The following is an 18,361-nucleotide window of genomic DNA, read 5'->3' as shown; positions in this document are numbered from 1 at the left end:
GCCCCCTTCCCACTTGCCCCTTCCAACCTCCGCCCTCTCCCCAGTCTCCTTAGGGCCCATGTGGGTCCTGGCCCACCCTGCCTTCCCAGGATGAAATCAACTGAACACCCAGGAAGGGAGGTGCCAAGCTTCTTCCTCTTGTCTGGAAGTTTGTTTCTACTGCCCAGACCCACTCCAAGAGGGAGATTGGCTGAGGAGATTGCCACTGTGGGTGTGCAAATTGTGCGTTGCACAACTCCAGAGGGCACCATTTCCCCTGTAGTCATTGTAAATTTATATGGCTGTTGTGACAGTTTTCCAGTAGATGGCAGTCAAGCATTTTGAGGAAGGGTGCCTTTTCTAATTCACCCAGTGTTGCTCTCTGGGCTAGTGGCTAGGCTGGCTAGGACCTCTCTGAGATCTTATTGGTGTGTGAACCCCCTACCCTTGCCTCAGTCCTGCTGGGATTGGGAGGGCCTTAGAGTAACATCTGAGCTAGGACCCACCTCCTCGGTTCTCTCTCAGGTCCTCCTAGTACTCACCCTCCTCCCTAATGAAGGCTCGGCTATCTCAGGGGGTAAAGCTCCTGCACAGGCATAATCAGTGATCCACTGTGGATATTTTGGCTTGGCCTAGAAAGCTACAGGGCAGCCAAGCTGAAGTGCAGCGCGGAAACCCTCTTCCTGCTTCCTCTCTAAGGACAGGGATCTCAGTTTCACAGGGATTGGGCCTGCCGCCACCTTCTGCAAGTGCAGGCTGTCCAGGTGTTAGAAGGAAGAAGGGCTATAAACTGTACGTGTAGGGACACAACCAAAAAGTTGCAAACTGACGGCACCTACTGGCAACCATGGAGACTGCAGAAGGGGTGGCAGATTATGGCCAGGGACAAGATCCTGGGGTTCTCTCCATACCATCTCACAGGAGAACTGGGGTCTCTTCTTTCCCATCTTACTTTGAAAAGGGCAAACAGACCCAGGTTCCTCAAGTCCTTGGTGAAATCCCAGGCTGTCCTGATTCAGAAAACTGCCCCCAGCCCTATCTCCCTTCTTCATCATCATTGGACCCAACTCTGCCACCAAATTATTGTGTGAACTTGGCCACCACCCCTTGGAGCTTAAGTGTCCTTAACAGTAAAATGGAGGTAGGTCTTCTCCACCTATCCTACCTCTTAAGGCTCTTGTGAGAATAAAATGAGACCAGGAAAGATCATTCTGATCCCAATGCCAGACTTGTCCCCTGCAGAGCAAACATGGGATATGTAAAGTTGCTGGGACGTGGAAGGAGCTGCAGCACTGCAGCCGCTACAACAGCTGAAGTCCTGCTGAAAGCCCAGCAGGAGAGGCTGGGCTGAAAACAAAAGTACCTGGGGATTAAGCATGTGTGCAGATGAGTGTGGGAAATCCAGAAAGCCTTCCAGGTGAGACAGATGTGCACACCTCTACTCCAGCACCCCGAACGCCATCCATCCCCAGGTACCCTCCCCCCAACATCACTGTCTAGAATAATTCCAGGGAGGCAAGAAAATAGACATGAGGAGACCTTCCAAGCACCTCCCCCACCATACATGCAACACATATTTAAGTGAACACCTGTTATTGTTTGCAGACTTTGTGCTATATACAGGGGATACTGAGATGGCTGAGACCACTCTGCCCTCAAAGAGCTCACTGCCTAGTAAGAAGAGAAGGGGAGACAGGCAATAAATAAAGTAAGTCTAAGAACTGTCCAGGTACCCTGGGGGACATTTATATGGGGCACTGTGAGGAGCCAGAGGCACAAGTGGTTAGTTCTACATCCAGGACACAGAAAGACCCTGTGGAGATGATCCTTGTGCCAGCCATCTTCTCTGCTAGAGGATAAGCACAGGTGTTAGCATCAGGCTGACCTGGCTTCTCTTCCGAGCTTTGCCACTGGACTCACTGGGGAACTTGAAATAAGTTACTTAAGCTCTCTGAGCTTCACTGGCCTTACCTGGAAATTGGGACCTTGCAGTAAGAAAGAAAGATGAGGAGAGGACAAAGAGAAAGAAAATGGCCTGTGCAAATTGCACAGCATACAGTAGTCACCGAGTGTGTGCTCCCTCTATCTCACCCTGCTGGAAACTGTAACTTCTCCACAGGGCTGGAGAGCCCTTCATGGCAGGACCTGTGGCCCTCCCCAACAGTCTGGAGACTCTCAGAAGACTGAGTTCAGTGTCCCCCAGGGCCTGCTCGTATCTGGGAAAGGCTGTTTAAAGGGCATAGGACTTGGAGTCAGAGGACCTGGATTCAAGTTGCAACACAGCCACTTAGGAGGTGTGTTACCTTGGACATATGCTTTATGTCTTGAAGGATCATTTTCATCCTTTATTTGAAAAAAAAAAGAGAGAGAGAGAGAGAGAATGATTGGGCTTACTCCACAGGATAGCTGCAAGAAAAAAGGAGATAATGAGGGTCAGGGAAGGGCTTTGGAACCTGAGGCATGGGGTGCAGATGCTGCTAATTGGTTTTCTCCACTTGACTGCTGCCTCCTTGAAGACTGGGAGCAACAGCTGGAGCTCCAAGAGGCAGAAATGCCGCCTTCCTGCCCTGCCATCTTTCCCAGCCCAGGGCTCTATCAGAAAAAGAACCTCTGCTTCCCCCTCCACATCCTTGTCTGTCCTTAAACTTCTGGGAACCTGGGATGCCAGGAAGATGTTCCTGATGGAGGGGAGATGTCTCCCAGCCTCTTTCACCCCACACCCTCACTGGCTGGTTGCTTGGAGTCTCACTAGCTCCCTTGCTGGTTCAGTTTCAAACCTCTCCTGGGCTTAGGCTGGGCTTCTTAGAGAATCAATAGGAAAAACACAGGGAACCCCCAGTCTGATGCCCTCAGGTAATCCCCTGTCTGCTGGGCTTGTTCTCTCTTGTCTGATGGAGTAGGCAAAATACACATAATAATGAAAGTTAACACTTGATGAGCATGGGCCATATGCTGGGCGTGGTTCTAAGTGCTTCACTCGTGTGCATTTCACAATAATCTCATGGAGTAGGTGCTATCATTTCCTTTTTAAGATAGGGACACTGCAGCGCAGAGAATCATGTAACTTACTCAAGGTCAACAGCAAGTCAATGAGAACACACGTATGAACCCAGGCAGTCTGGCTCCAGAGTCTGCATGATTAACCCTGTGTTTTACAGCCTTCTAAATGCGCTGCCAGAAGCATTCTAAACAAATGCCAAAGACAAAAGACGATATGATCAGACTGTAAACTAGGTGTAGGGGATCAATTGGAGGTGGCATTGGCATGGGACTGGACCCTAGGCCTCTCCATAACTTTGGCTTCCCAGACACTACCTGGCTGCACTGGAATGCCCACTGTGCTCACATTGAGTAAGATGCTGTCTTGCCAGTGGGTTTCAGCCCTGGGCAAGTTCGCTATGGATTCAATGTGACCAAAGAAAATGACAGCAAACGTTCTTTGGGGTGAAAGCGTTTATTATCTGGCAGGTCGAACACTAGTGTCTCTGCCTCTGCCCAGAGCACTGGGTCGAGCTCTCTATATAGCGCAATAATAGCTTATTGCCTAAAGGTGTGGAAGCGGTAGCCTAGCAACAGGCCCGTTACATCATCAGGTGGTTTAAGTTCAATGAGGATCCTGGCCATAGGAACCCCAACTTCCCCACAGAGGCTCAGCTGCCCGCCATGTGGCTAATGTCTCACCCCCGGGTAGAGCATCCTCCACAGTGTTCCCAGATATGAGTTGAGCAAAGGCACATCAGTACAGCTGCCTCCCTTCCCAGATCAGGAAAGTGAGGATCTCCATAGAGACCCCAGTGCAGAGGGAGGTCTGGTCCAGAGGACAAAGCCTGGGTCCTTGCCTCGGGATGTGCAGCTCCAGAAGTGAATACCCAGGCTGGGGAAGGGGAGGGGAGAGGAGAGCCCATCTGCTATTGGTCTGGCCAGTATCCAGTTTCCTATCTCCAGTCCAACCACTCTGCTACTTGCCAACTTTATGGCCACTTCCCCTTCCTCAGCTTCAGTTTTACCCCCTGTAAAACAGAGAAGGGGAACTCATTGAACTGTGGAGCGCCTTCCAGCTCAGGCAGTCTAGGAATCTAGAACCTCTGGAGACCCTTTGTATGGTCCTGGGCCCTGTGCCAGCCTGGCTCCCAACTCTCCAGAGTTTGCACTGTTCCCAGGCTGATTGGCACTGACAGAATCTGCTTCTCATTGGCCGAAGCCTGCATAGGAGACAAGCCAAGTGAATGATGTTGGGCCCTGTGAAGGCTTTGTCACTGCCCAGAGAGGTGACAAGGCTCACCCAAAGGCACACAGCTGGAAAATATCTGAGCCAAGACTTAAGTCAAATATATTACTGCCTGTTATGGACTTGGCCCCCTAAGCCATGGCTGCCTCGGCTGCCAGAGCATCACCAGTGAGCCGTGGGCTCAGGACTCTAGGAAGATGGGGGTGGGAGGAGAAGAAGGGGAAACCTGGCAGAATCTATGCAGACGACACTTGGGAAAGTAGAGACCCAGAGGGTACTCTGAGCAGAGAGAGACAGATATTAGGATGGGGAATTTATTTGCCCTGCTTCCCCCGACACCTGGTCAGTCAAAGGACAGGGTGCCTGCTTGCCAAGACACCTCCTGGACTGACAAATCAGAAGTTCAGAATCAAAGCAGATCTGTGCCCTTCCACCATACTCCTCCCATACTCCCTGGAGAGCCTCCAGGCCCTGCCTCGTACTCCCCCAGCCCTGAGGAACAGAATGCTACCTACCCCTTAGAAAATCCCAAAGACACTCTACCAAGGGAACTCTGAACCCAGAGTGATCCCCAAAAGGCTCTAAGCTTAGAGAGAACCCACAGAGGAGTTCTCAGATTTAGCAAAGCCCCAGAAAGAGGGCCTGGGATCCAGAGAGAGCTCCAACACCCATACATACAGATTCCCTGGCTACATGCCTCCCACTTTCCCTACCAGCACTAGGAGTTCACAGATAGCCCTAGTCATGCCTTCTGTGCATTCCCAGACCTCTCCTCTGGTGCCATCATCCCATGCCCAGAGCCACAATCTGGTCCCTGTGTCACAGTAGCCTTTATACCTCATCCTTTGCGTTCTCCACACCTCTGCCCACTTCATCCAGCCTTCTCCCTACCCAGGGGAACATCCTGGCCTGGAGGGGTCTCCCCATCTTGGTGGTAACCAGACATCCTAACTCCACTGGGGAAAAGTGGGGAGGAAACCCTAGGAAAAGCAGGTGGGTTGCCAGAGAAGAAGAGAAAAGGGAATAGCTGTAGCCTCCATTTCCTCATCTGCAAAATGGAGATGAAAACCACACTTACCTCACAGGATTATTATGAAAAGCTACACAGAGTAGGTGTTAAGTGCTTGCTTCTGGTTGTGCTTCATTTAATAAATATATATGGAAAAATGTAACGGGATACCACTACATATCACTAGATTGGTAAAAATTTTAAATACTGAAAAGTATTAGGATGTGGAGTATAGGGCCTCTCATGTAATGCTGGTAAGAAAATAAATTTGTACAACCACATGGAATTCCACCCCAAGATATACATCCAAAAGAAATGTGTGTGTATATATATGTTCCAAAATACATGTATACGAGTGTTCATAGCAGCATTATTCACAATAGCCAAATGTTGGGATCAATATTTACAGAGTAGATAAATAGGAGAATGGATAAATCTATTGTTGAATAAAACACTGCTACATCCAGCAATATAGATGAATCACATAGTGAACAAAAGATTACTATTATATGATTCTATTTATATAAAATTCAAAAATAGGCAAAACTAATCTTTGGTTTTAGAAATCAGGATTGAGGTTACTTTTGGAGAGAAGGATGGGAGTACTTACTGGAAAAGTTTTTATGGGGTACAGTAATATTTATTATTTAACTACACAGTCTTCTAACTATATGAACATTCATTTAGCTTAACATTTTTTAATTTCTGCACTTTTCTGTATATATGTTATACTTCAATTTTTTTTAAGAAAAACTTTATTCTTTGAAAGAGTACTGGCTCTCATCAGCCTGCCTGGACTGGATTCCTGGCAATAGATTTAGGATAAGTTAGCACAACTCTTTGTACTTTCTTATTAAGTGATCATTATACAAGATGGCTATAACGATTAAATGAATGAATCTGTGTGAAATGCTTACAGTGGTGCCTGCTACATATTAACTGCCAGGGAGCACTAGCCATGATCAGCAGAGTGAGTTTAAGAGCCTAGAGCCAAAATGCCTACACTGAAACCTGGATTTGCCATTAACTAGCTCTGTGACTTTGACCAAGAGATATCCTCCCCCTTATCCTTAAAAGCCCTCAGTTGTAAAAGAGGGATAATGCCAGCCCAGCCTAATAGAGCTGTGCCAGAACCAAGAGAGAATGTGAATAAAGCACTTAGCACAGAGTAGGTCTTAATACATGTTAGCCATTATTATTAATGATTACCATGGTAACCCTATAAACCCATTTTATAGATGGAGTTCCAGGTAGTAAAAAGAATGGCTTAAGGTCATATGCAAGTTAACATGGTTTAAACCCAGTTGTGGGATGATGGAACCCAGGCTCCCCTGACACCCAGCCCCACCTCCACAGGTGCCACAGCCTTAGCGAGTTTCACCCAAATACAGGAAGCACCCATTCCTGCTACCAGCCAGCCCTGCTGCCGCTAAAGCCCTTGTCTTCCCAGCTCCAGTTGTCAGGGTTCTCTGTGCCCAGACTGCTGTGTCTTCCCTGTTTGCCCAGCTCTAGCAGGAATCTGATAGTTCTGGGGCCCTCAGTCAGGGTGCCGGGGATGCAGCCCAGATATAGGCCCAGCTGTGTGAAGAGAGGGTTTCTGAGAGCAACCGCAGTGCCCACCAGGCTTTCCATGCCAGTGGCCTCTTCTGCTGCCGTCTCCAATGGTCCTTGTCCTGAGAGAGGTAGGGGGTAGTCCTAAGGATGTCTGGGAGGGCTGCAGGGAGCATGAGGGCAAAAGCCCAGAAACAAGGCCCATCCTGCCTGAAGCCTCTAGTCCACACAGCCCCCACTGTCTTCTGTCCTGAAGTCTTGATTCCTCTGACCCTCACCCCCTCAGCCCTTGGTTTCTGGAAAACTGATGTTTAGAGTCAGTAATCCTGAAGGTCTGTGCAGCCTGTTCCTCACTCCCACCCAGTCAAGATGATCTAAAGAAGATTCAAGAAGGTGGCGTGAGAGGTGAAACAGAGAACTCCTCCCAAAACCACAGATAGTGCAAAAATATAGTTAATATAACTAACCCTAAAACAGCAACAGGAAAGAAGGCTGCACCACACTGCATACAGACCTTACAAACAGAGCAGATCTCATGAAACAGGGTAACGTACCAAAGCCTTGATCCAGCAGGATCCAAGCCCTGCCCCCACCCCAGCTCACGGGCAAAGGAAAAGAAATGGAGCGGGGAGGGGGTGGAAGCCTGGGGCTGCTGAACACCCAGCCCTGGAGGTCTGCTTTGCGAGCAGAAACCCACAGTGTGTGGTGCTCTGGAGGATGGGGAGCTGGGACAGGCGGAGTGCTTGAGAGACAGATTCCAACCGTTTGTGGAGGACAGGATCCACACCCAGCCGCTCTGGGACAAGGGAAAGGCAGGCGGTCTGAGAGGCTTCCTAGCAGCAAGAGGGCTGCTGAAGGGGCAGGGTTTGCACAGAGTTTGCTGTGGAGAGCTGGACAAGATTGTCTGGGCATGCTCTGCCCAGAAGATTGGGAACTTTGAGGAGCTTCAGGCGCTCCATTCCCCTGGCTGGCTGCTCAGCTCCGAGGCCCCCCACTGTGACATGCAGCCTGCTGAGCCTGCCTCCTGGCCTGATGACACCAGCTCACAAACCAGCAGTCACTGCACTGGCATCGGCCAGTCAGAGGGAGGCTCTGCCTACAACAGCTAGAGACACAAAGCACAGAGGCTTACACCTGTGTGCTCAGCCCTCTGCCTCTGATACTGGAGACAGGCACCACAGATGGAAATCAGGAAACAGATCTTTCCTCCCCCCAGGCACGAGCTCCGCTCCCCTACAACCCCCAACCTCACTCTAGGGGCTGAGCGCTCCAGAGACTGGAGCTTCTGGGCACTAGAGGGCACCACAAAGAAATATGAAACGTCAAAAGAATATGGTTCAGACCAAAATCTCACAAACCCCAGAAAAAGGGCCAAATGAATCTGAACTCACCAATCTTCCTGAAAGAGAGTTCAAAATAAAAATCATAAACATGCTTATGGAGGTACAGAAAAATATTCAAGAACTCAGGAACAAATTTAAGATGTAGATTCAATCATTAAGAAATTTCATATCTGAAAAGAAACATACAATGGAGGGATTTAAAAGCAGATTAAATGTAGTAGAAGAGAAGGTAAATGGAATAGAAATTAGAAAAGAGGAATACAAAGAAGCTGAGGCACAGAGAGAAAAAAGAATCTCTAAGAATGAAAGAATATTGAGAGAACTAAACAATATTTGCATTATAGGGGTAACCAGAAGAAGAAGAGAGAGAAAAAAAGGGATATAAAGTGTCATTGAGGAGGTATTTGCTGAAAACTTTCCCAATCTGGGGAAAGAGATAGTCTCTCAGACCATGGAGGTGCCCAGATCTCCCAACACAACAGACCCAAGGAAGACAACATCAAGACATATAATAATTAAAATGGCAAAGATCAAGGATAAAGAAAGACTTTTAAAAGCAGCTAGAGAGAGAAAAAAGATCACAGACAAAGGAAAACCCATCAGGCTATCATCAGATTTCTCAACAGAAACCTTACAAGCCAGAAAGGAGTGGCATGATATATTTAATGCAATGAAGCAGAAGAACCAAGGATACTCTACCCAGCAAGGTTATCATTTAAATTTGAAGGAGGGATTAAACAATTTTCAGATAAGCAAAAACTGAGAGAATTTACCTCCCATAAACCACCTCTACAGTGCATTTTGGAGGAACTGCTATAGATGGAAGTATTCCTAAGGTTAAACAGATGTCACCCAAGGGATAGACAAAGAATAGAGAATATGATTCATAACATACAAAGAATAGAGGAGGAAGAAAAAGGAGGAAAAAATAATAATCTTTAGGTTGTGTTTGTAATAGCACACAAAGTGAGTTAAATTAGACTGTTAGATAATAAAGGAATTACCCTTGAACCTTTGGTAACCATGAATCTAAAGCCTGCAATGGCAGTAGGTACATACCTATCGATAATCACCCTAAATGTAAATGGTCTGAATGCACCAATCAAAATATGTAGAGTCACTGAATGGATAAAAAAACAAGGCCCATCTATATGCTGCCTACAAGAGACTCACTTCAAACCCAAAATCATACACAGCCTGAAAGTAAAGGGATGGAGAAAGATATTTGATGCAACTAATAGGGAGAAAAAATCAGGAGTTGCAGTACTTGTATCAGACAAAATAGACTTCAAAACAAAGAAAGTCACAAGAGACAAAGAAGGACATTACATAATGATAAAGGGGTCAGTCCAAAAAGAGGATATAACTATTATAAATATCTATGCACCCAACACAGGATCACCTACATATGTGAAACAAACTCTAACAGAATTAAAGGAGGAAATAGAATGCAATGCTTTCATTTTAGGAGACTTCAACACACCACTCACTCCAAAGGGCAGATCAACCAAACAGAAAATAAATAAAGAGACAGAGGCACTGAACAACATATTAGAACAGATGGACCTAACCCCTGTTTGCAGATGACATGATATTGTAATGAAAAACCCTAAAGAATCCACTCCAAAACTACTAGATCTAACATCTGGATTCAGCAAAGTTGCAGGATACAAAATTAACACACAGAAATCTGTGGCATTCCTATATACTAACAATGAAGTAGCAGAAAGAGAAATCAGGAAAACAATTTCATTCACAGTTGCATCAAAAAAGAATAAAATACCTAGGAATAAACCCAACCAAGGAAATGAAAGACCTATACTCTGAAAACTACAAGACACTCATGAGAGAAAGTAAAGAAGATAACAATAAATGGAAATACATCCTGTGCTCATGGATAGGAAGACTTAATATTGTCAAAATGGCCACCCTACCTAAAGCAATCTACAGATTCAATGCACTCCTTATCAAAATACCAACAGCATTCTTCAATGAACTAGAGCAAATTGTTCTAAAATTCATATGAAACCACAAAAGACCCCGAATAGCCATAGCAATCCTGAGAAGGAAGAATAAAGTGGGGGGAATTATGCTCCCCAACTTCAAGCTCTACCACAAAGCCACAGTAATGAAGACAATTTGGTACTGGCACAAGAACAGACCCATAGACCAATGGAACAGACTAGAGAGCCCAGATATAAACCCAGGCATATATGGTCAATTAATATATGATAAAGGAGCCATGGATATTCCATGGAGAAATGACAGTCTCTTCAACAGCTGGTGTTGGCAAAACTGGACAGCTACATGTAAGAGAATGAAACTGGATCATTGTCTAACCCCATACACAAAAGTAAACTCAAAATGGATCAAAGACCTGAATGTTAGTCATGAAACCATAAAACTTTTAGAAAAAAACATAGGCAAAAATCTCTTGGACATAAACATGAGCAACTTCTTCATGAACATATCTGCTGGGCAAGGGAAACAAAAGCAAAAATGAACAAGTGGGACTATATCAAACTAAAAAGCTACTATACAGCAAAGGACACCATCAGTAGAACAAAAAGACATCCTACAGTATGGGAGAATATATTCATGAATGATATATCTGGTAAGGGTTGACATCCAAATTATATAAAGAGCTCATGCACCTCAACAAACAAAAAGCAAATAAGCCAATTAAAAAATGGGCAGAGGAGCTGAACAGACACTTCTCCAAAGAAGAAATTCAGATGACCAAAAGGCACATGAAAAGATGCTCCACATCGCTAATCATCAGGGAAATGCAAATTAAAACCACAGTGAGATATCACCTCACACCAGTTAGGATGGCCAACATCCAAAAGACAAACAACAACCAATGTTGGTGAGGATGTGGAGAAAGCGGAACCCTCCTACACGGCTGGTAGGAATGTAAATTAGTTCAACCATTGTGGAAAGCAGTATGGAGGTTCCTCAAAATGCTCAAAATAGAAATACCATTTGACCTAGGAATCCCACTTCTAGGAATTTACCCTAAGAATGCAGCAGCCCAGTTTGAAAAAGACAGATGCACCCCTATGTTTATCGCAGCACTGTTTACAATAGCCAAGAAATGGAAGCAACCTAAGTGTCCATCAGTAGATGAATGGATAAAGAAGATGTGGTACATATACACAATGGAATATTATTCAGCCATAAGAAGAAAACAAATCCTACCATTTGCAACAACATGGATGGAGCTAGAGGGTATTATGCTCAGTGAAACAAACCAGGCAGAAAAAGACAAGTATCAAATGATTTCACTCATCTGTGGAGTATAAGAACAAAGCAAAAACTGAAGGAACAAAACAGCAACAGAATCACAAAACCCATGAATGGACTAACAGTTACCAAAGGAAAAGGGACTGGGGAGGATGGGTGGGAAGGGAGGGATAAGGGAGAAAAAGGGGTATTACGATTAGCACACATAATGTAGCTGGTGGGGGGGCACAGGGAAGGCAGCATAGCACAGAGAAGACAAGCAGTGACTCTATAGCGTCTTACTACACTGATGGACAGTGACTGAAATGGGGTATGTGGTGGGGACTTGATAATAGGGGAAGTCTAGTAACCATAATGTTGCTCATATAATTGTACATTAATAATACCAAAAGAAAAAATTAAAAAAGAAAGATGATCTAAAGAGCAGCAGAGTTGGGCCCCAAGCCAGAAGAAAGCCAAGCAGCCCAAAATGGAGAAGATTTTCAGCCTCAGGTTGGAGTTCAAAGGCTATGGGGCCGAGACCTCTGGTCTTGCAGTCAGCGCCAAGGGTTCAAATCCCAGTTCTGTCCTGATTAACCAATTACTATAGGCTTGTCTGTTCACCATAGTACACCTCAGTTTCCTTATCTGTAAAAATGACAGTCCCTACTTCACTCCATAGGGCTGTGAAGGAAGATCAAATGAAGCTATCTATGTAAGTGAAAGGACATATATACCAGAAAGCAGGTTACCAGTTAGTGCTATCATTATTGGGACCTTTTTTGATTGCAAGATTCTATGATGCTTTGGCATGGAAGGATAAAGAAAAGGAGAGTGGGAAACCAAGAGGGAGACCAAGTAGGACCAAGAGATGGAAGGCAGAGAAGGATGGGGAGATGTGATGAAATGAAGATATTAGAGAGATGAGCCAGATTTAGAGACAGATACAAAACCAAAGTTCCCAGTCCAGACAGCCCACCTCCATTCATTTATTCATTCCTTCATTCATTCATTCATTCATCCATTCATTCTTCAGAGGAAGGAATGAGGCAGTAGCTACCAAACTGGACCATCTGCCCACGAGACCTGCTCCCAGCAGCACCCAAGCACTCTCAGGTGATGGGCTGGCTAGAGGATGGGTTTCTGCAGCTAATGGTACCCTCTTCCTCAGATCAGACTCCTGGGTTCACAGGCTAAAATCAGAGGTACGGCAGCAGCCTACTACAGGATGCAGGTGCCCGCCCCTCTTCCATCCTGACTCCCTCTAAGGAATGGGACAAGGGTCCAAAAGGATGGAGTTCAGAGAGCTTCTGGGCTGGTGAAGACAGGGAACTACTGGGAGAGGGCATGGAAGCTCCACACCCCTTTCCCCATATCTTGCCCTATATATCTCTTTCTTTTGGCTGTTCTTGAGTTATAGCCTTTCATAATAAACTGATGATCTAGTAAATAAAATGTTTTTCTGAATTCTATGGGCTACTCTAGCAAATTAATCAAATCTGAGGAGAGGGTCATTAAAACCCCCAGTCTATAGTGGTCAGTGAAAAACCCAGTGACAATGTGGACCTGCATTTGGCATCTGAAGTGTGGGGGTGGGGGAGGGAGCCCTCTTGTAGAAACTGAGCCCTTAATCTATGGGATCTGACGCTAAGCTAACTCCAGTAGATAGTGTCAGACCTGAGTTACATTGTAGGACACCCAGCAGGGTGCTGGAGAATTGCTTGATGGTGTTGAAGAACCCACAGGTCAGACTTAGTGTCAGAATCATAGTAGGCATCAGGGTGGGACCCAGAGAGGAGGAACCCCGTCCTTCATGGAGACTTCATTACATAAGCATGATTGATTAGATCACTGCCATTGATGGTTGAACTCCATCTCCAGCGCTTCTCCCCCCTCTGGAGGTGGTGGGGTGGGAGTGGGATTGAAATTTCCAACCCTTTAATCACATGGTTGGCTCCACTGGCAACCGGGGGTTTTCAAAAAATCACCTCATTAACATAACAAAAGACAAGGCGCCTTTACAGCTCTCATCACTTTGGAAATCCAAGAGCCCCAGGAGTTCTGTGCCAGGCCCAGGACAAAGACTGAATACATATTTCTAATTATAAATCACAGTATCACACCTCCCAAGAACTTCATCTGGGATTTCTGCCAATTTCAGAGCTGGGGAGAAAGTGACAGGTCCAGAAAGAACTGGCTCCTCACCTCATGCCCCAGGCTAGCTTGCACTCCCGTTACAGTAACCTGTGGTTACACCTCTCTCGGGGCCTCAGTTTTTCCATCGTACAATGAGGAGGTTGGATTTAGTAATCCAAGAGTCAGACTAGTTCTAATCTTCTCTCTTCCATGGAAATATAAGCTTGCTCCTGACTCACTTACTGTATGTGCACCTGCCCTGCTTGAATGTCAGGTAGTGCCAGTCAGGGTGAAAAATGTCAGGGACTTTGGGACCCTCTGGGATGGCAGTGGGAGTGGAGTAGGGCAACAGAGGGATGATTAAAGGACTGGGGACAGAAAGCCCTCCCACATCTGCTTCCACCTCTACTACATACCTTACCTTCTCTAACAAGGAAAGCAAGGGGAGACGAGCGCTCCAGGACTGGGCCCCTGGCTTTCCTGGGAGAGGGGGCCTATGAGGAGCTCAGGACCCCCTGGTTCTCAGGGTCCCCAGGGATCCCTGGCCTCTCAGTATGCGGTGTAGCCCCAGAGCAGCCCTACCTTTTCAGGCCAGAGGTAAGGGGTAGATGGTGTGTGGGTGGTGGGAGGTAGAAGGTGTGGGTAGATGGTGGGTGGAAAAATGGGTGGATGGTGAGTGGGAGGGTGTGGTGGGTGGGGCTGGCTGGATAATAGGTGGGAGGAATGGGTAATGGGTAAGTGGGGGATGGATGACAGATGATAACCTTCTTTGGGTATAAGTGTGACTGAGGATCCTCTGAACCAGGGGTCTGGGGCAAAAGTGGTAACAGGAGTCTCAAATGAAGAACCCAGATCCCTCCTGAGACAGTCTCTTTATGTATATATATACCCAATGCTATAATAGAGCCCTGACTCCAGTAGTCAATTCATGATTCTATGGGTGATTCAATTAATGCCTCACCCCAGACTATCCTACATTTCCCTAGTGATCTTAGGGCTGTGGGCACTTTCCTATGCACACATTCTGCTCCCATAAGGGCTCCTGGCGTGGCTCCATTTCCTTCTTCTACCAAACCACCCCACCTCCATATACACCACTGCCTCTGTGATTCACCTCCACCTCTCCTGTCTCTCCTTCCAGGGCAGGATGGAATTGGACCTCCTGGTGCCCCTGGCTGGCAGCAGTTTCCAGAACCCCCAGGACCTCATGGGTACACTGGCCATGAAGACTCCCAGAGCCACCCTGGATTCCTGGGCAGTGGGACCAATGGGCTTCCACGTCTTCCTGGACCTGAGAGCTACCCTGGCCCTCCGAGGCTGCTGGGCCCAGATGGGCTCCCACGGAGCTCAGGGACCAGTGGGGCCCTCTGAGCAGCAGTCTCCTCTAGGCCAGCCAAGCCAGGCTAGTCCACAGTGAGAAGAAGGCATCCACTGTGGTCCCCCAACTCCTCTATCCCAAGCCCTCCTGAAACCTCCCTCAATACTCTTTTTAACTTCTTTCTGGGGACTGCTCACTTGCCACTGAGCTTTTTAGCCAGTCTTTCTCTAGCTGTGCTTTTGCCACAAACTAGCATGTAAATTATTGGATGTCGACAACTCTGCCTTTCGTTCTTCCTCCTCCCTTTATTTCTCCATTCTCTCCCTCCCTCCTTTTCTTTAGCAACACGCATGCCCAATCCTTCCCTACACCCTTTCCTACAACAAATGCTGCTTACATGTAAGACTTTGTGTCCCACATATCCCTGTGTGGATTTGGATTGGCACAGAATAGATGTTCAGCAGCACTTGGCTCACTGACCCTCACCCCACCTCCCTGGTATCTCTCTCCCCTTGGGGGTCTTCTCCTAGGGCTGGAGAGCTCATCTCATCCTGTATCCTTCCCCACCTCCTTCTCTGTACAGGACCAAAAGAGAGAGGCTCCCTGGGTGTCCTGGGTGAGAAGCTAGGAGGGGCCTCCTGGAGCCCCAGGTCCATGTGGAAAGGGTACCCATGCTTGTATGAATCTCCCTCAGAGAACAGGCCAGAGCACCCCTCCTCCAGGGCTGTTCCCTTTCTCTTCCATTCTTTCTTCCTCCCTGGAGCAATGTCTTCAAATATGCCTCTTAAATCTTACCTTTCTCCATTAAAGATTAATTCCCTTGGCTTTGCGGAGGCAGTGTGAGTAGTAGAATGTCAAAAGACTGGGAATTGTGCATGATCTTGGACATGTCACTTCTTACATGTCAGTGTAGCCAATGAAAATATCTTTTCTCTTGAGAAATGATTCCAGATGCCTCCCTTATCTCCCTTATCTGTTTGCTCAAAGCTTAAGTCATTGGCAGTACCTTGCCATTCCCCATTCCTTCATCTGCTCCTCCTCATTCAAAGCACTCTGGCACAAGTAGATGTTCTCCTCCCTCTTCATTACTGCCTCCAGTACCACCATCACAACCCTACAATACACACTTTCTGCCTCCAGGTAGTTCCAGGTAAAAGAAGTAGGAGGGTGTCTACAGAGACAGGTTTTGTCCTTCAGACTTAACCTGGTTCCCACCTCTCTGCCAAGCTCAGGCGAGGCATGTGAATGTAGGAGCACCTCACCCATCTGCACCCAGATCACCCCGCCCTTAGACTGTGACTGGGAAGAGCAGAATGTCTGAGAAGGGTTGGAGAAAAGGGGCTTATGAATGAGATTGCTGGGGTTGCTGACTCTTGATCCACTTCCCAGGTAGGAGTAGGGGTTCATTAGCACAAGAGGATAATTCTCTTCCTCCCCCTTTCACTTCATGGGATGTAGCCTCACTCAGAAAAAGCCTCCCATGAGACTCTTGCAGCTGACCCCTTCTGTCCTTATTGGGTTTTCATTCCTGCAGTTCCCTCAGTGGGTCTTTGAGTTCAAGGTGTAGCCCCAGTGTCCCCAAGGGCAGCCTAGCCAATGCCAGCAATGCGTACTGAGGCTTCTATTGAATCCCCAAAGGATGGAGCAAACTTAGCACAATGAGCCCCTGCTTCCAGTGGGGGGAATAAACAGAGGCGTGTGTGGATCTTTCCCTTCACTTTGGAGTTTGACTTTGCCCAGCCATCCCTCCAGGGGCCGTGCACTCCTTCACGGGGGAGAAGGTCTGCCACTGAGTACGCTGCCCCCAGGTGGACAATGATAGTACTGATAGTACCATTCTTGAAGGACCCTCTTGGGAGTGGCCTTTGTACTAAGGGCTGAGGGTTCCAAATGAACAGGCAAATCCCTGCCTTCAGAAGAACTTGTAGTCTGAAGAGGGAGACCTGCAGGCAAACACCATTATCAGTGCTACGAAATAGAGAAATGCACTGGATGCCAAGAATACAGAGAGGAGCCTGGTGTGGTTAGGAAGAGCTTAAAAGTTAGATCTGAATCTTGAAAGAAATAGAAATTTGCAATCTTGAGGAAATTACCTAACCCCCCACAAGCCTCATTTTCCTTGGTATAAAAGGTTTTTGTAAAGATGAAGGGGAAATTACATAAAATACTTATTATAGTGTCTAATACACACCCTGAAAAAAATATATATATATATATATGATCTATTTTCAGGAATTGGCTCTGAATGTGGAGGATGGCAAGCCTGCTGGTCTGTAGGGCAGACCAGCAGGCTGGACACTCCTGCAAGATATCTATGTTACAGTCCTGAGACAGAATTCTTTCTTTTCAGAGAAACCTCAGGCTTTTTTGCTCTTAAGGCCTTCAACTGATTGGATGAGGCCCACCTGCACTACAAAGGGTAATTCTTTTAGTCAAATTATTGTAGATTCTAATTACATCTACAAAATATCTCACTGCAACATCTGATTAGTGTTTAACCAAACAACTGAACATCACAGCCTAGCCAAGTTGGCACAGAAAATTAACCATTGCAGAGGTCATTCATGTAGAGGCTACTCCAGACAGGGACTATATTACATTTTCCTGCTTAATTACGCTTTTCAAAAAATCACTGTTAAACTAAAAAAAAAGTTAGTATTAAATATGAATATGTTTAAATATGATACTTTATAGAACTGTAAACTCCCAGGTAAAATCACCATATTATCTTAAAGTTAGAAGGGAGGGATCTCATAGCTCTTTGAGTCCAGCCCTTAACTCTGAAGAGACCCCTCTTGCAGCGCACCAGAAAAATGGTCACCTAGACTCTCCTCAAGCACTTCAGTGGCGGTAAAAGTCCCTATCTCCTAACAATATCCATTCTTCGACAGTTCTAATTGGAAACTTTTTCTTTGCATGGTAGTTTCTCACACTAGCACCTCTCGTATTTATTGTTCCTTCTTATCTGTCAAAGACTAATGTTATCCTGGATTTTTCCCATCCTTACCCATTTTTCCCATTCTCACTAAGAATCCTTATAGAATCCTTCCTTACACTTGCCCTGAATGTTAATCTATCAGGTCAAACCTCTTTCTTAGACATTCAGAGGGTTTCAAGGCAGCTTGATTTCAAAAGCCCATGGAGGCTTTCTCCTATCGCAGCTTTTAGTTCCTCTAGTAAGAAAAGGACTAACTGCCCACTCCAACTGACAGTCTTTTCTGTATTCTATAAAATTCCCACCTTTCTGCTTCTGTAGTTTCTTTCCTTTCATGATCAAAAGAGAAGATATAAAAATGTGTGGGCAGCATTTAGCTGCAGGCCTTGGGAAACACCATGATTTTCTTCAATCCCAAACAGAAACAAACAGTTTTTATTTTCTTCAGGTGAATAACTTGCCTCTAGCTCCACTCCACCCCTTTCCAACCTGCCTTATCTCTCAGATCATCCATGAAGGGGACCCTGTAGCTCTATCTAATCTGGCCAGGAAGTATCAGCAGGAGGGACAGCTGTCAGATTACTGTCAGAGAGAAGACACCTCAGAGATGTGCTTTTTTATTCTTCTTCCTAGATAG

This window comes from Manis javanica, chromosome 4 (genome assembly GCF_040802235.1).
Source record: "Manis javanica isolate MJ-LG chromosome 4, MJ_LKY, whole genome shotgun sequence".
NCBI lineage: Eukaryota > Metazoa > Chordata > Mammalia > Pholidota > Manidae > Manis > Manis javanica.
This window is presented reverse-complemented; position numbering follows the sequence as displayed.